The sequence below is a fragment of the Hemitrygon akajei genome, chromosome 18 (assembly GCF_048418815.1).
Source record: "Hemitrygon akajei chromosome 18, sHemAka1.3, whole genome shotgun sequence".
In the NCBI taxonomy this organism is placed as follows: Eukaryota; Metazoa; Chordata; class Chondrichthyes; order Myliobatiformes; family Dasyatidae; genus Hemitrygon; species Hemitrygon akajei.
In genome coordinates, this window is record NC_133141.1 from 19328888 (window position 1) to 19346989 (window position 18102).

Below are 18102 nucleotides of genomic sequence, written 5' to 3' on the forward strand. Positions count from 1 at the left end.
TTTTAGCAGTTATAAAGAGGCAGGTCCAGTGATCTCTGGTCAGGATTGCAATCTCCTTTAAATGTGTCAGCCTGAGGCTTTGATTCCAGTCGTCGATGATCTAAAGCTACAATGAGGGTGGACCAGAAAATTTGCAGCAAGATACCTCTGAAGTACACCTGACAATGGCAACAATGCTTCAGTAATATCAACATTTTTGACAGTATAGATACTAAATTACCAAGGCTCAGAGAAAGTAGATATCGATTTTTCAACACGTTTTGAAGTACCACTTCTTCAAAACTCAACTTATTTTCACTTGACATTGTCAACTTGTACAATAAATCTCAAGTGCAGAACTGTATCACTTTTAAGAAGGAAATGGACAGCTTGTTGATATTGGGTATGGATGCAATCTTCCAATTTAAGTGGAGCCTGCCGGTATCATGGTTAATTTTTAATTCGATTTGTAAGATTTGTGTGTCACTGGCAAGGCCAGCATTTATTGCCCTTGAGTAGTTGGGAGTGGGTGCCTTTTTGAACTGCTGTTGCCTTTCTGGAGAAGGTGCTCACACAGTGCTGTTGGGGTGGGAGCTCCAGGTTTAGACTCAGTGACGATGAAGAGGGATATATTTCCAGTCAGGATAGTGTGTGACCTGCAAGACAATTTCCAGTGGTACCTAAACACAAGTTCAAAGTGAATTTATTATCAATGTCAGCATACAACCCTGAGATTCATTTACTTGCAGGCATACTCAGTAAGTCCAAAAACCAAAAGAATCCGTGAAAGACTGCACTGAACGTACAACCAGTGTACAAAACTGTGAAAATACAAAAAGAATGAAGAAATGACAAAAATGATAAAGATCAAGAACATGAGATGAAGAGTCCTTGAAAGTGAGTCCGTAGATTGCTGGAACATTTCAGTGATGGGGCAATTGAAGTTAAGTGAAGTAATCCCTTTTCATTCAAGAGCCTGATGGTTGAGGGGTAATAATTGTTCCTGAGCTTGGTGGCATGAGTGCTGAGGCTCCTGTACCTTCCACCTGATGGTAGCAGTGAGAAGAGAACGTGACCTGGGTCCCTGAAGATGGATGCTGCTTTCCTGCGACAGCGCTCTGTGTAGATGTGCTCACTCGTGGGGAGGGCTTTACCTGTGATGGACTGGGCCGAATCCACTACTTTTTGTAGGAATTTCTGGTCAATGGCATTGGTGTTTCCATACCAGGCTGTGATGCAGCCAGTCAATATACTCTTCACTACTCATCTATAAAAGTTTGTCAAAGTTTTAGATGTCATGCTGAATCTCTGCAAACTCATAAGGAAGTGGAGGCGCTGCTGTGCTTTCTTTGTAATTGCACTTACATGTTGGGCCCAGGACACACCCTCCGAAATGATAACACTGAGGAATTTAAAGTTGCTGACCCTCTCCACTTATGATCCTCCAATGAGGACTGGCTCATGGACCTCTGGTTTTCACTTTACATATCGCACTGACTATTGCTGCAAAACAACAAATTTCACAACATATGTCAGTGATTCTAATACTGATTCTGAAACACTGGATATCCTGTGGTAACTGACAGAGGTGTGATGGAATATTATCTACTAGCTTGGATGAATAGACCTCCAGTATCACTCAAGAAGCTCAACACCATACAAGACAAAGCGACCTGCTTGATTGAAGCTCCATCCATCACCTCAAACATTCCCTCTCTCCACCACCAACGCACAGTGAATGCAGTGTGCAATGTCTGCAAAATGTCTGCAGTTGCTCACCCAGGCTACTCCAACAGCACCTCCCAAACCCACAGTGTCTCCTGTCAAGAATGATGAAGGCAGCGGGTTCAAGGGAACACTCGATATGTTGGAGGAACTCAGCATATAGATGGAATTAAACAGTCAACATTTCAGACTGAGGTCCTTCATCAGGACTGGAAAAGAAGGGGGTGAAGCCAGAAATGTCAACTGTTTATTCCTCTCCATTGATGCTACCTGTCTCATGCTCTCTTCTCACTGCTGCCATCAGGAAGAAGGGACAGGAACCTCAGGACTTACACTACTAGGTTCAGGAACAGTTATTACCCCTCAGCCATCAGGCTGTTAAATGAAAAGGGATAACTTCACTTGACTTCAATTGCCTCACCACTGAAATGTTCCAACAACCACTTTCAAGGACTCTTCAAAGGTTTTATTTTGGATATCAACCCTTTGTCTTTCCCCTTACTGCCTGTTTCCTGTGTATTTCCAGAAATGTCCTTTTGGATATCTGACTTTCAACATTTCTACATTTAGCAAGTGAGGCAGCCTCTTTATGAAGTGTTTGATGTCTTTACAGAAGGGAAATCTACGTGCCTCTAGGCATTGGGCCTTCATGAGGCCACACGTAGAAAACTGTGGTCAGATTCAGATTCAGGCTCGGATTCACTCTGTGTTCCGAACATACATAAACTGATAGGGAGGAGAGGGATTCGAACCATGTGGGATTAGTTTACAGTGGCATCATGATCAGCACTGACATAGTGGGCTGAATGGCCTATTCCTGCCTGTACTGTTCTATGTTACATACCTAAGAAAAGATACACTTGTGTAGAGAGAATGCGGTGAAGATTCCCTCAACCATTCGCAGGGATGGCTGGTTGGCATTATGAGGAGAAATTGAGTGGACTGGGCTTGTATTCTCTGAAGTTTAGAAGAATGAGAGGAGATCTCACTGAAACTTTCAAAGTTCTCCAGCAGATGGACAGATGGATGCAGGGAAGCCACTTCCCTTGGCCGATGAGACGAGAACCAGGGACCACAGTCTCAGAAAGTGGTGTTAAACCAGTTTGATCTGAGGTGAGAAGATATTTCTTCACACAGAGGGTGAAGAACGTTTGGTATTCTGTACCCTGGAGCCATTGCAGTCACAGTTAGCATGTCCATTTGGAAAAGAGATCAATGGATTTCTCGATAATAAGGAATTCAAGGGATATAGGGGTAGGGCGGGGAATTGCCACTAAGGTGGAACATCAGAAGGTGAATGGCAGAGCTGGCTCTCAGGGTCAGATAACCCACTCCTGTTCCTAATTATTGCACCTAACATGTTCAGGACCTCTGTACCTGCAGACTGCCATACATAAGTTGAAAAGGTGCCTGAGTTCAGATGGAAGCCTTTGGCCTTCTGCTATGGCCCTTAACCCAATATTGACTCCAGTTCTTACCTGGCCTCTCACCTTTATCCCAGCCAGAGCTGAATGAATGATTTAATCTTCATTAGAAAAGTAAATTTTCTGTTTCTTTATCTTCTGCTTTCAACAACTTTCACATCATTCTCTGTAAACTCTAGAGACAAAGTTGTGTTTGCAAATCCCAGGAGATTGGCCAGCAGTTTCTGAGATGCTCTAACCACCCTCTCTGGCACACAGTTCTTCCCCATTCTGAAGTTTGGTCTGAACAACAACAACTGACCCTCTTGACCATGTCGGCATGCTTTTGTGCATTGAGTTGCTGCCACACCATTGACTGATTAGATACTTGCATTAATAAGCAGGTCTACAGGTGTACCTAATGAACTGACCACTGAGTGTATGAAATAACCAAATTCAAGAGGTGATCACCTGATGCTGAGAAGCTTCTAGAAAATACAGAATAAGCAGTACAATGAGTTGAAAATTTACTGAACAATTTATATAACTATGATTATATAAAATACAAGCAAGCATAGAAAAGTTAAATGACAAGGAAAATATCAATTCTACACCCTAATCCACCACCATGGCAATTGGGACTTGCTTAGATGGGCATCTTGGTTAGCACAGACAAATTGGGCTGAAGGGCCTGTTGCTGTGTTGCATTGCTCTATAACTATAATTTTACTATACTGTATATTTATGTTCTTATTAATTGACAGCAGTTTTTAAAGTGATGTAACTCAAATATTATCTTTATTTAAAAAGAGTTCTTCACTTTAAAACTTTTTTCTCAACTATTTCCAAGTATTTGTAAACACTGGAGGCATTTTGGGCAAAGTGTGATGACCATTCCCATCGTGAGCTGTCAGAAGACAGACAGGCAGAGTCTGTGAGTCAGGTTTACAGCTCACCACTCCCTAGACAGCAAGACCAACACAAGCTGAAGGGCTGTTCAAGCTGGAAAAGCCTAGTACATCACGGGGCTGGTGGCAAGGAAACAATCAGAGACGTGGAGTGTAATCAGCCCAACATCAGACAGTACTGGAAGTGTCTCAAGTAAGGATGTGAAATTAGTAGCTCTTTTGGAGGCAAATTTGGAATCCTGATGAGGTTTCTTCAATGGATTGATGTTTAGTTCCTGATCAGTGTCTGTATTCTAGCCGTTGTTATTTTTTTTCTTTTTTCCTCGTCTTTTCAAAGTAAGGACTAGATCTGACCAGAGCACAGCTTTCTGAGGCAGATGCAGAATTTAGGACCACAGGTTAAAATGCAGGAACATCCATCCAAAACTACTTAATGGATGAAAAATTGCCTGGAATCCACACTTCCTTGCATCCGGATTACCAACATACACTTGCTGGGGCAGGCGCAAAAGCTCCTGTAAACTCCTCATTGATCCTCTGTTCAGCCACCGCATTAGAAAGCACTTCTCAAAACCATTCTCAGTAGTCAGGGAATCCCCTGCTGCTTTTCCTGTCACTCGAATGGATGAATTCCTTCAGTGTTTGTGCTCGAAATCGACTTGCAGCCCTGAAGGTGCATTGGTCGAATGATTCAATTATGGAGCAGTGCCCTGGAGGTTCTCTTTGGTGTTCCACTCCCCTGTACCACTTGATCCTGTAACATAACAAGCAAATTCTTTTATACCCAATCTTTATCCTTCTGAGTGATGGCCCTTTGATAAGAAGTCCACAAATGACCCATAGACCAAATGGAAATGCATCAGAGGTGTGAGGTAGCTGGGTGCTGACCACTGATATCTTTGTATGACTAGCTCCAGTGGATGGGGAGATGACTGTGAAGGAAACTTTAATGATTGTGCTCCCGTGATTCCATGTTGGTCACGTGGATGTGAAGAAAAGTATATTTTCCCGAAGAGAGGTTGGAGGAGAGAACGCTATTCCTCTCCTCTTATGGTAGCTCAACTGATTTTGTCTCCTGTTACTTGCGCCATCTCCTGACACAACCTTCCCACCCTTCCTCAGCCAGCACTGGTGTCATCCAGTCCCCATCTCAGGTATTCAAAGGCAACACAAGTGAATCTGCAGATGCTAGAAATAAATAAAAAACACAAAATGCTGGCAGAACTTAGCAGGCCAGACAGCCCTCCTGATGAAGGGTTTCGGCCCGAAACGTCGTTATTACCTCCTCCCATAGATGCTGTCTGGCCTGCTGAGTTCTGCCAGCATTTTGTGTCTTTTATTTACCCATCTCAGGTATTCCCTCTTTTTTTTTCTCCACTCCTCCTCCTTGCCTACAACTTGAAACTGTCTTCATTTCTGACCTTTCCCAGGATTGATACAAGGTTGTTGGCCTGAAATGTTGGCCCTGTTTCCTTTTTCCTCTCTCTACAGTTGGTGCCTGACTCGCTGAGTATTTTTAACATTCTGTATTTTTATTTTGCATTTCCAGCATCTGCAGTATTTTGCTTTTGTGTCTAGTTCAACTTCTATTAGTAATCTTGAACTTGTCACCGCCTCCCTTTCTTCACTGAGTGAAAAAGAGAGTGTTCCTAGTCCCTTGAAGGAGAGAGAGAGAAAAACAATACCCTGTCTGGCTTTTGAAATATGTATTTTTTGAAACAGTAGAGAAATTATGTCCTAATCTCCCACCATTTCACATTGTCTTGGAAGATGGCCAAGGTCATGTGTCTTGTCTGCACCCCACTCTCCCCACTACTGAGTGAGTAATGCAGCACAAGTGGTGATCATAACTTACTTTGTCCCATCACTTGTGAGGCTTGAAAATACACACCATTTGTTTGTAAAGCACAGAAAACATGATGTATTGTGTGCAGTAAGTTGCACATGTACTAATGGCTACATGAGGGTTTCTAATGGCTTTTCTGTCAGTTGTCTCAAAACTTTGCATGCTTAAAAAGTAAATTACTGCTCTGTACTTAAGAGGATAACAGATGGTTGACATAAGTTACCAGACAGTAATTCAATCAAATGGTTCTGGTAACATCATTAAATATGACTGAGCAATATATGAACATCAGCAGAACCTTAGTTGAGCACTGTCTTCTATTGGTCCGCAAGCATTTGTTATTTACAATGGTTTTTGTTTTTCAACTGGTTAACCTTTTATGAACTGTTCTTCACTGTCATTTGGTTACTAACGGAGGAAAGTCTGTGGATTAAGTGGATATATTGCTGTAATGATGTGAAGAAGGATGGTGATGTTGTGTTTTCCCGGATGAAGAAAACATATTTATTAATTACAATACACCGTATGTTGGCTGCTGGCATGGAGTGTGTGGGTACTCGAGTGGCACAGTGGCGAAGCTAGTGGGACCGCTGCTTTGTAGCTCCAATGATCCCGGCTCAATTCTTACTTACTTTATTTAGAGATACGGCACGATAATGAGCCCTTCGGGCCCAAGGAGCCTGCGCCGCTCAGTTACGCCCATGTGACCAATTAACTTTCTACCTCGTACATCTCTGGAACATGGAAGGGAACTGGAGCACGCAGAGGACACCCATGTGGTCGAGGGGAGAAAGTACAAACTCCTTACAGGCAGGGTGGAATTGAACCCGGGTTGCTGGCCCTATAATAGCATTACGCTAACTGCTACGCTAGCGTGCGGCCCCAGCCTGATCTTGGTTGCTGACTGTGCTCTCCTGGTGACTGCTCTGGGAACTCTGATCTCTTCCCACATCCCAAGGATGAACTGGAAGATTAATAGTAAATTAGCCGTCAGTGTAGGTTAACGGCAAAAAGAATCAAAGGGGCATCAATGGGCACCTGGAAAGTCGAAGTGGGGTTACCCACTCTGGACAAATTCAGGCATTTTATTGAACATAAATCAAATTATTAAAAAAAATTGAATTGCGTCTTAATGCCCCGTGACACTATGCCGTGCATTTTCCCCCTTATACTGTATTGGGGGCTGAACATGGAACTTGAAATATTTTTGGGGTTTTTTTCATCTTTTGGTTTATTTTAAGTTCCGGTCAGCAAAGTTGGGTATTTTAATCTCTTTTTAAAAAAATTAACAGAAAATTCGTCAGCTTTCAGTCTTCATAAGGTGCAACTAAGTGTGATCAGTAATAATAACACGTATGCGTATTAACATTAAAATTACCACCATTATGGCACTGGCCAGTGTATTTGACAAACAAATGGGATTGGTCAATGGTCCATAGGAGCATTTTGGAAGCTGCGTTCTTAAAGCAAAGTGAGTGAAAATGGAAATTTTGCACTTCTGGCATTTATTGCTGACACTCTTTTTAGTAAAGAAAAGCAAAAAGTATCCAGTTAAATTGACTCTCACTGCTGCAGCACAACAGAATGGAACGGTCAGGTGTGGTCCAGATCCACTGGAAGATCGTGGGTCCAACCATTGTTTGAACCACAAATATTTAGGTTGACTCTCCAGTACAGTATTGAAACACTGCTGCACTGCCTTTCATTTGAAACTCAAACCCTATCTGCTCGCTCAGGTAGATGTGGGAAATCCTGTCACACTATTTCAAAGAGTAAGTTGGTCCTCCTCTCAGTAGTGTGAGATTTATTCCACTGTCAATGTCACTTAAATAAAAGGTTATCTCTGATCGTTATCTTATTGCTGTTTGTTGGATCGCACTGTGCATAAGTTGGCTGCCATTTTTCTGACATTACAGCTGTTTTGAAACTTGGTATTTCCTCTTTTATCCTCTTTCTCTCTTTTATCCTTTCAGACGTTCCTTAAGGCCTGTCTCTCCGCCTAGCTTTCAATCACCAGACCCTGCTATCTCCCTCTGTGCACCACTGTTTGATAATCGTTCCTTTGGAGTGCTGAAAGATTTTACTTTGTTAAATGTGCTTTACAGATACAAATGTTATTGTTAGGCAAAGCACGTAGTTGAAGACTTTGAACTCACAGCTTTTGAGTCAGGCAGGGCAGGACTGGGCCTAGGGCAGCAAATGAGCATCAACCAACCAAAGGAGAGCATGCTGCCCTGATCCTGTTTTCACTCAGTGTACACACACACACACTCACACACACACACACACACACACACACACACACACACACACACACACACACACACACACACACACTCACACACACACACACACACACACACACACACACACACACACACACACACACACACACACACACACACACACACACACACACACACACACACACACTTCATCCATGCAAACCAAGTTACCTTGATTCAGATCTCAAATTCAGATTAATTTATTACACATACATCAAAACGTACAGTGAAATACATCATTTGTGTTAACAACCAGGTGTAGCCCACAAGTGTTGTCATGTTGTCACATATTGCAGTGCCAACGTAGCAGGCCCACAATGGTTGGCAGAACACAAACAACAACAAAAACAAAACAAGCCCCTTTCCCACCCAGACAGGCCTCCAACCCCAGGATGGGCCATCTCTGGACTCCAGTCCTTGTCCATGGATCCTCAGGTTTTCAATGAAAGCAGATAATTCAGCAGGTCAAGCAGCATCTGTTGAGAGAGAAATATAATTAATATTTCATGTCAAACACCTTTAAGAGAAAGGTCACATGTCAATTAATGAAAGGTCACTAACTTGAAACATTAACTCTTTTCCCTCTCCACAGATGCTGCCTGACCTGCTGAGCACTCCTGGCATTCTCTTCTTTCATTCTAGATTTCCAGCATCTGCAGTGTTATGCTATTGAATCTTGGGCTATAGGAAGGGATGTGACAATGGAGTCATTTGGATAGAAGGATGATGGCTTTAAAACTGAGGTGTTAATTAACTGGGAGCCGACATAGGTCAGAGAGCAACCAAGGGTGATGGGCAAATGGAACTGGACAGGCAAGGAGATGAAGGTCTCAAATTAACTCTACAGTGTAATTTGACACTAAGGAGCAATTCACAAACCAAAAGCACAAGAGACCGTGCAGGTGCTGGAAATCCAGAGTGACACACACAAAATGCTAGAAGAACTCAGCAGGTCAGGCAGCATCTATACAGTCAACGTTTTGGGCGGCGACTCTTCAGCAGGACTTTTCATAAACCAATCAAAGTTTGCCCTTGTTCTCTGGCACTTCAGTTGAATTGCAGTGTGTTAACTTTCTCTTGACTACCTTGCTCTGAACCTGCACAGCAAAACCTGCATGATTCCTGTCACTACCAACCCGCACTATATTGGAATACAAAATTGGCTTTCATGTAGCCCATTACAGAACCTTGGCATTGCAGTACACTGTAATCACACCAGTCTGAGATGAGCTGCCATACTGAAGCCTACTTGGGAAGACTAATGGGTTATATTTCGAACCATCATTCCCTGGCATAATAATGGATGACAGTTTCGTTGGCTGCAGGCAGAATCTGTTAATCAAACGCATCCCTAAACCAAGAAGCATTTTCCTGGGGCAGTTGCTTTATTCTGAAAGTGTTTTTTTATGCTGATAAATGACTGCTTCTCAGTGCTGTGTAATTCATGCTGGCTTTTGGACAGCCTGAAGGAAAATGAACTTTGCAGTACCATGAGCAAACGTAATACAGTTTCAACCTGTGCAGGGTTCTGCTTTGTGCGAGAATGAACTCTCATTCTTTGTGATCATTGTGGATTTAGGCATATCAGAGGCAAGAACAAGGAATGGTAAATCACAACTCAACCCAAAGAGCTGGATTCAAACTCCAAAGAATCCGTTGCAGTCACAATCTTCTACTGGAGATTTGAGTGCGCGCTGAACAGTCTATCCATGTTGCTGTTTTATGCGTGGAACTGGTTGGCCATCCCTTATTGCCCCCTCAAGTGAAATGGTCAGGCACTTCAGAGGGCATTTAAGAGTCAACTATATTGGTGGGCACAGAGTCAAATGCAGAAGCAGGTTTCCTTCCCTGAAAGTCATGAGAAAACCAGAAGGATTTTCATATCAATCCAGTAGTTTTGTGAACACCATTCCTGATATGAGTTTTTAATCCAAGTTACTTAATTACCTGAATTGACATTCCCCATAGAACTCACATCTCCAGATCAATAATTCAAGCCTCTGGGTCCTAACTAGTGTCCTAACATAACCCACTGACTTAATTACTACGCATCGTGTGTTCAAGAGGAGTAGTTTTGGAAGCTAAGTTAGACACATGAGCAGCTTGCAGTTTGATACTTCAGTTCTGGTCATTATAGACTAATAAAAGTAGGATATAAAAGAATGGAGGGACCTTGGCAACAAAGTGGCAGCATAGGTGGATATGTTGGTGAAGAAGGCATATGCGATCAACATCTGGGACATAGAATATAAGATCAGTTCAAAGTTCAAAGTACATTTATTACCAAAGTACATATATGTCACCATATACAACTCTGAGATTAATTTTCTTCTGGGCATACTCAATAAATCCATAATAGAATAATAACCATGATAGAATCAATGAAAGGTCGCGCTAACTCGGGAATTCAACCAGTGTGCAAAAGACAACAAACTGTGCAAATACCAAAATAAGTAATAACAATAATAAATAAATAAGCAATAAATATCGGCAAAATTAGATGAAATGTCCTTGAAAGTGCATCCATAGTTTGTGGGAACATTTGGATGATGGGGCAAGTGGAGTTGAGTGACGTTATCTTGTATCGTTCAGGAGCCTGATGGTTGAGGGGTAACAACCTTTCCTGAACCTGGTGATGTGAGTCCTGAGGCTCCTGTACCTCCTTCCAGATGGCAGCAGGGAGAAGAGAGCAGGGGCTGAGTGGTGGGGTCCCTGATGATGGATGCTGCTTTCCTACCCATGTTAGACTGTGCCATTTATGGTCATGGTACAATTTTATAGCTACATCACTGCTGGAGTACCAAGTGTAGTTCCGGCTGCCACCCTGTAGGTAGGATCTGACTGCACTGGAGAGGCTGCAGAGGAGATTCACCAGGACTTTGCCTGGGATGGAGCGTGTCAGTTTTAAGGAGTGACTGGATTAGTTGGGTTTGTTTCTCATGGAACAGAGGAGGCTGAAGGGTGAGGGTAACTGACAGGGGTGTACAAAATTTTGAGGGGGCATATACAGTATATAGGTATAGGGTAAAAGTATGAAACCTTTCCCTTGAGCAGAAGTGTCTATAATTAGAAGGCATTAGTTAGATTTGGAGAGCATCTGAGGAAGGGGATGTTAAAATCTGTAACACACTGCCTGAGGGTGCAGTGGAGGCAGAGCCCCTCACAGCATTGAAAAAATATCGAGATCCATCAAGGCAGAGAAACTCACAGACATATACCAGTTAACTGTAGATGGATACTGGGTGGTAAGCAGGGACAGCGGGCCGAAGGGCCTATTTCTAGCCTGTAGGATTCAGTGACTGAAGATGGACTTGCTGTGCATAGGAATATAAAAATGAGATCAGGAGGAAGCTGCTTTGTCATTTGTAAAGATCTGATATTATAATGAAACAATTGGAGGTCATTTGGATCATGGTAGCTCCCAGCAGATCAATCTCATCATTATAACTTATTCTCTCTCACACACCCATCAACCACCTTTCCTTCTTTTTGCCATTAAACTGCGTGAAGGGGTAATTTAGCTGATGTGCACGTATTGAAGATGTGGGAGGAAACTACCGCACCCAGAAGAGAAACATGCTGTCACAAAGAGAATGTGAAAAACTCACCACAGAGAGCACCAGAGGTCAGGATTGAACCTGGGCCTTTGGAACTGTGAGGCCTCAGCTCCACTCTTCTGCTGCAACTGAGAACTGACTCCCTCACGGACAAAAAAAATCTGTCTGGTGGAGCCATGGATACACTTAAGTGCTTATCAAATGACAGAACAAACTTAAGGGGCCGGATGGCAGTCCTCTGCTTCTATTTTCTGTGTTTTTGTGCCAGTGAATGGCATGTTAGTTATGCTGAGTGATGTATTTTCTATTCTGTTAACCAGCTGGCAGCTGAAATAAAATTGAGAAATAAAAATGAATTCTTAATGTACAAATCATGAGTGGTGTCACTGTTCTAAGCTGGCTGAACTACTGGAAACTGACAAACAAGGGGATATAGCTACAATCCATCATTAACAACCCTCATCACTCATCACCCAGGTCATGCCTGCTTCTCATTGTCTTATCAGAGTTGACCATGGATATTGTGTCCTAGCTGTCTAGATATGCAAACCCCTGGACAGTACGATATGGAGAGCAAGCTGTTTCCCGTGTAGCAATCTCCCCCTCTCCACGCAGCTGATGAACCCAAAGGAACGGCAGAGACCGATACAGTTTAGTACCATCAGCTTTGCAAGAGTTGCCAGTCAGTATTGAACTCAATGTAGGACTGCCTTAGGGGTTCCAGCTCCGGAACATTCTCTTGGGGCTTACTCCTGAAGCCTTCCCCATGAATGAGTATAGCTCTATGAGTGTGTGTGTGTGTTTGTGTGTGTGTGTGTGTATATATAAAATCTGTAATTCACAATTTATTTTCTATTATTATGTATTGTAATGTACTGTTGCTGCAAAGACATTAAATTTCATGACATATGCCAGTGATATTCAACCTGATTCTGATTCTGAAAACAAGGAGGCAGCCACTTAGAAGTGACATATGCGGAAATTTCTTCTGTCAGAGGGAGTTGAACCTGTGGAATCCTCAACCCCCAAGCGTGGTGGATGCCAGATCATTAGATATATTTAAGGTGGAGGTAGATAAATATTTTGAAGATTGGGGGAATGAGTGTTATGGGGAATTGACACAGAAGAGGAGATGAGGTCATCATAGATCAGCCATAGTCATATTGAATGTTGGAACAGGTTTGAGGGGCTGAGTGGCCTACCCCTGCTCCAATTCTCTTGTGTTCTTGTTAATTTGGGCCAATGCAGATGCAATCCAGCTAAGTGATTGTGATTAGTGATTCCAGAGCTCTTTCAAACGAGGGCTGCAATTGTTACTTGCTTTGGAGATAGGAGTGATGTTGGCAGCACTCAGAATTGACCTGGAATATCTCAAAAGGCATCAATTGTCTGAATACAGCTGTAGGTAAAACCTGGGAGAATAATTCCAAGGTTTAAAACCTGTTGCCTCTTCTCTCCATATTATTTTGATGACATTGTTATTGAAAGGAAGTTGAAGGTGAGAGGAACATCCACGATTCTACCCAGAATGTCCAGCCAAGCTCGATGCCATCTCTTGCCTGCATTTGTGAATCTTAACAACATTCCAGGCTTCAGTTGCTACATGTCTTGTGTAGCTAGCACGAAGCGCGTGCTCCTCTTAGGAACTGGGCATGTGACCAAGTGCTTTTTATGCTGCTCATATAAATATTTCAGGGTAGAACTGGGCAAAACTTATCAGTCTCTGGGGTTGTAGACACACAATTGAGGAACACTGCTTGTCTCACTGTAAGCTCTTTGATATAATAAGGCACTTTGTTAGTTATAAGCTCCTCCAGTGTCTGTGTGTGTGTGTACGTGAAAGAGGGAGATTGAGACATGGTATCAGAAGTACTGGCTAATCAACCTGAAATTTAGTTGCCATGACGGAATCTAAATTCTGAGAGCCAGCGGCAATCTCTTCCATTTGAGGTAACATGCTGAGAGACGGTGATTCAATTTTTATACACAGTGGAATTGGATCAAAGCATTTAAGGTGCTGGAATTCCAGGCAAGTAACTTGTCCAAAGAACAGAAGCAATATATAGTGGAAGCTCTGGCTGGTGTACCAGAACGGATGAAAGTTAAGATGTTACTGGTCACAAGGAGAGAAGATTATACCCTTCCATAGGGCCCTCAAATGAGACCTAGAAAAATGCACTCGATACACTACAGCATGCAGCAATCTGCAAGAAATTGAATGGTTGACTGGCCCTGGGTCTTTACTTGCAGCAAGGAGCAGGGAAAATCTTTTGTTGCTTTCCTAACAGAGCCGAGACTGTTAGCAGATAATTGCAGTTTTGCAGATTTTGGAAGAGTTGCTCAAAGTGGATCGGATTATTTGTAGAGCCTAGCCTTAGGGAATGACAACTACACGAGAGGTCGTTAGCTCTGGAAGTGTACACACAGATGTGCAGAGCTTCAGAGCCAGGACAGAAATGTTGGATTAGCAGCAGAAGAAAGTTGCTTCATTATAGGAAGGATGTGGAAGCTTTAGGGAGAATGCAGAGGATATTTACCGGGATGCTGCCTGGATTAGAGAGCACATTTTATGAGGAAAGGTTGAGCAAGCTAGGGCTTTTCTCTTTGGAGCAACGGAGGACGAGAAGTGACTCAATAGAGGTGTGTAAGATGACAAGAAGCGTAGATAGAGTGGGCAGCCAGAACCCTGTCCCCAGGGCAGCAAAGGCTAGTACCAAATGGCATAATCTTAAAGTGATTGGAGAGAAGTAAAAGGGGGATGTCAGAGGTAGGTTTTTTTTTACAGAGAGTGGTGGGTGTGTGGAACACACTGCTGGAGGTGATGGTAAAGGCAGATACATTAAGGACATTTAAGAGACTCTTAGATGGGAATATGGATGATAGAAAAATGGAGGGCTACGTGAGAGGGAAGGGTTAGATTGACCTTCGAGTAGATTAAAATGTTGGCACAATATCATGGGCCTGAGGCCCTGCATTGTGTTGTCCTGTTCTATGTTCTTAAAGTTCATGAGGTGAAACACATCAACACGTAGAACCGGGAAAGTGCTGCCACGATGGCCCTGGAGTCTCAAAATGTGTGAGAATTACATAAAAACCTGTGCATGGGGAAAGGGCTATGAGATGTGACTTAGCAAATGATTTCCTCAAGCAGTACACATTGAAACAGACGATGAAAGTCTATAGAGAGATGAGCCACACAGGGACAGAAGCAATCACCGGCTGTATACAATGCAGCTGGTGCCAAAGTAAAGACAATTCTGTTTGCAAATGCTGGAATCTGGAGCAACAAGCAAGGTACCAGAGCAATTCAGTGGGGCAGGCAGCATCTATAAAAGAAATAGAAAGTCAACATTTCATGTCAAGACCCCTGTGGCAAAACACCCACTAGATGCAGTATCATTTCAGCTTGATTTGGGAGCAGTGTGTAATGTCCTCCTGGATTAAGCCATCAGTCTCAAGATGGTGCCATTGAAACCAATAAGACGTGACTATAGGGAAGCTGGCTAGGGGTGTGTCTTTGACATTGGTAAACCCGGAGTCAAGGGAGCTCTGATATGTAGATCATTGTACAGGGTAAATCATTGCTGTATCTATGTCTGACAGCAGTACAGTTGTCAGGACTGATAAAGGTACACTGTGACAGGATCGCAAAGATTATTGCAAGCAATCACTTCAGACACAGACGAGTATGCAGATGTTTTGAACATAAAGGAGATGGTTAGAAGTGGCTAAAAGAAGACCGGTTCACTGCTGCTTCCCAGGTTACCAACCCTTGACTCTGTACCTATAAGCGAGCATTCGGGAGACTGGATGGACGGATGCAGACTGATTTGCCAGCTGCAGGCACCTCTTGTCAGGTGGGAGTTTGCCGTTTCTATGTGCCTTCTCTCGCCTCTTCCTCCCCTGAGCCAGGCAGAGCCTTGTAGCGCCGAGCAAACTCACTCGCATGCTCCGTGAGTCAGCGAGGTCGGCTGGCGGCCAATCTTCCTGTGCCAGCTCGCTCCCCTGTCCCCGTGTTCCGGCGATCCTCTCCCTTGCACCATAGTAGTTCATTTCCGATTTGACGAACATTCTGGTTCGCCAAACAGTTCTCAGGATTGGATTGGAACACCGAGTGTGTGCCTTCAGGCTTCTGTAATTCCTTCCTGACGCTAACAATGACGAGAGGGCATGACCTGGTGATGGGGGTCCTTAATAATGGATGACACCTTTCTGAGGTACTGCTCCTTGAAGATGTCTTGGATATTATGGAGGCTAGTACCCATAATGGAGCTGACTAATTTTACAACTCTTTGTAGCTTCTTTTGATCCTGTGCAACAGCCTCACGCGCCCCCCTCCCCGTACCAGACGGTGATGCAGCCAGTCAGAATGCTCTCCACAGTACATCTGTGGGAGTTTTTGTGTTTTAGGTGACAAACCAAATCTCCTCAAACTCCAGATGAAATATAGGCGCTGTCTTTTATACACAGATGGGACATCCTGTGGTGAAGCCTCCTAGAGCGTAGCATGTGATCTTCACTGCTTCGCATTTTCTCTATTCAATTCATGAAGAGAAAACTAATCGAAAAAGAAGCTCCTTAGAGATTACTCACCAGATTAAAATTGGGCCCTTCATGTTCCTCATTCCAATTAATTAAAACAATCACTAACATATTCAATTTATACAGCAATTTTCAGAATGTGATTCACAGCAATTGATTATCAGAACAAGATTTGACACAAAGCTACTATACATAAGGAAATATTAAGGCAGGTGTCTAAAGGCTTGTTCAGAGGTGATTAGGAGTGCCTTTGAAAGAGGGAGAGAGGTTTAAAGAGAGACTTCCAGTGACTGGTGCCCATGCATGACCACGAATGGTGCAGCAGTTAAATCCAAGGATAATCGGGAAGCTGAGATATGAGAGGGTCATGCAGCGATTTACTGCAGATTTTCCCCACTTCACCTTGCAAAGACAGAGAGACGCAGGATCACGGAGGGGATTTAAAAACAATGGTCTGAGTTTTAAAGTCAAGGCATTGTGTGACCAGTAAATATGCAGGCAGCAAGCACAGGGGTGGTGGGTGAATGGAACAGGGTCACTGCCTGGTGTAGTGTCCACATTTCCGAGGATCTCACCTGGTCCCTGAGCTCCTCCATCCTGATCAAAAAGGCGCAACAGTGCCTTTATTTCCTGCGGAGCATTAAGAAAGCTCACCTCTGTCCCAGGATACTGACGGACTTTTACCGCTGTACCATTGAGAGCGTACTCACCAACTGCATCTCACCGTGCTATGGCAATTGTCCCGTATCGGACCGCAAAGCACTCCAGCGTGTGGTGAAAACTGCCCAGTGGATCATCGGCACCTAATTGCCCACCATTGAGAACATTTACCATAAATGCTTCCTGAGCAGGGCAAAAAGCATCATCAAGGATGCATCTCACCCTAACCATGGACTTTTTACTCTCCTCCCATCTGATAGGCGCTACAGGAGCCTCCGCTCCCGCACCAGCAGGCACAGGAAGAGCTTCTTCCCTGAGGCTGTGACCCTGCTGAACCTCACATCACAGCGCTAAGCAGTATTGCACCCATATTGTACTGTCTCAGTACTTTTATATTTGTGTGCTGTAGCACTTACTTTTTATTCGCAGTTATTTTGTAAATAACATGATTCTTTGCATTTCTGGTTAGATGCATTTCATTGGCTTTGTATCTGTACTCCGCACAATGACAATAACGTTGAATCTAATCTAATCTAGAGGCTCCAATGTGCTGGATTGAAAGGGGCTGCAGAGGGTTGTGAACTCAGCCAGTTTCGTCATGGGCACAACCCTCCCCACCACTGAGGACCTCTTCAAAAGCAGTATCTCAAGAAGGCGGCATCCGTTGTTAAGAAGCCTCACCATCCTGGACATGCTGTCTTCTCATTACTACCATCGGGGAAGTCGTTACAGGAGCTTGAACCCACACCCGCCATTTTAAGAATAGCTTCTTCCCGTCAACCGTCACATTTCAAAATGATCCATTAACCCTTAAACTCTCCCTCATTAACCTTTTTGCACTATTATTTTTGTAACTTTAGAGTAATCTTTTTGTATTGCACTTTACCAATATAAAATTTGACAATATATGTCAGTGATAATAAGCCTGATTCTGATTTTGAATTGAGACTCTGGCAGTAGATTTACAGAGAGGAGAGAGAGAGAGAGGAGCTTCATTGTGCGCTTTGTAGGTTTATGAAGTGCTTCCAATCAACCAACACAAGCCAAAATAACGTCTTGTGGCTCAGTTCATCGCACTCTCATCTTTAAATCAGAAAGTGTATATCTCGTTATAGAGACTAATCTAAAAATCCAGGCCAGCGTAGAGCATGTTGCATGGCTGAAAGTGCCTTCTTTTGCATGGTGCACAAAGCCTGT

General features: G+C 43.3%; 1 protein-coding gene across 1 annotated transcript in view; it reads left to right on the plus strand.

Annotated features, from left to right (window-relative positions):
* asic1b (acid-sensing (proton-gated) ion channel 1b) overlaps positions 1–18102 on the plus strand; it is an 857627-nt gene that overhangs the window by 144610 nt on the left and 694915 nt on the right. The gene's annotated exons all lie outside the window — the stretch shown is intronic.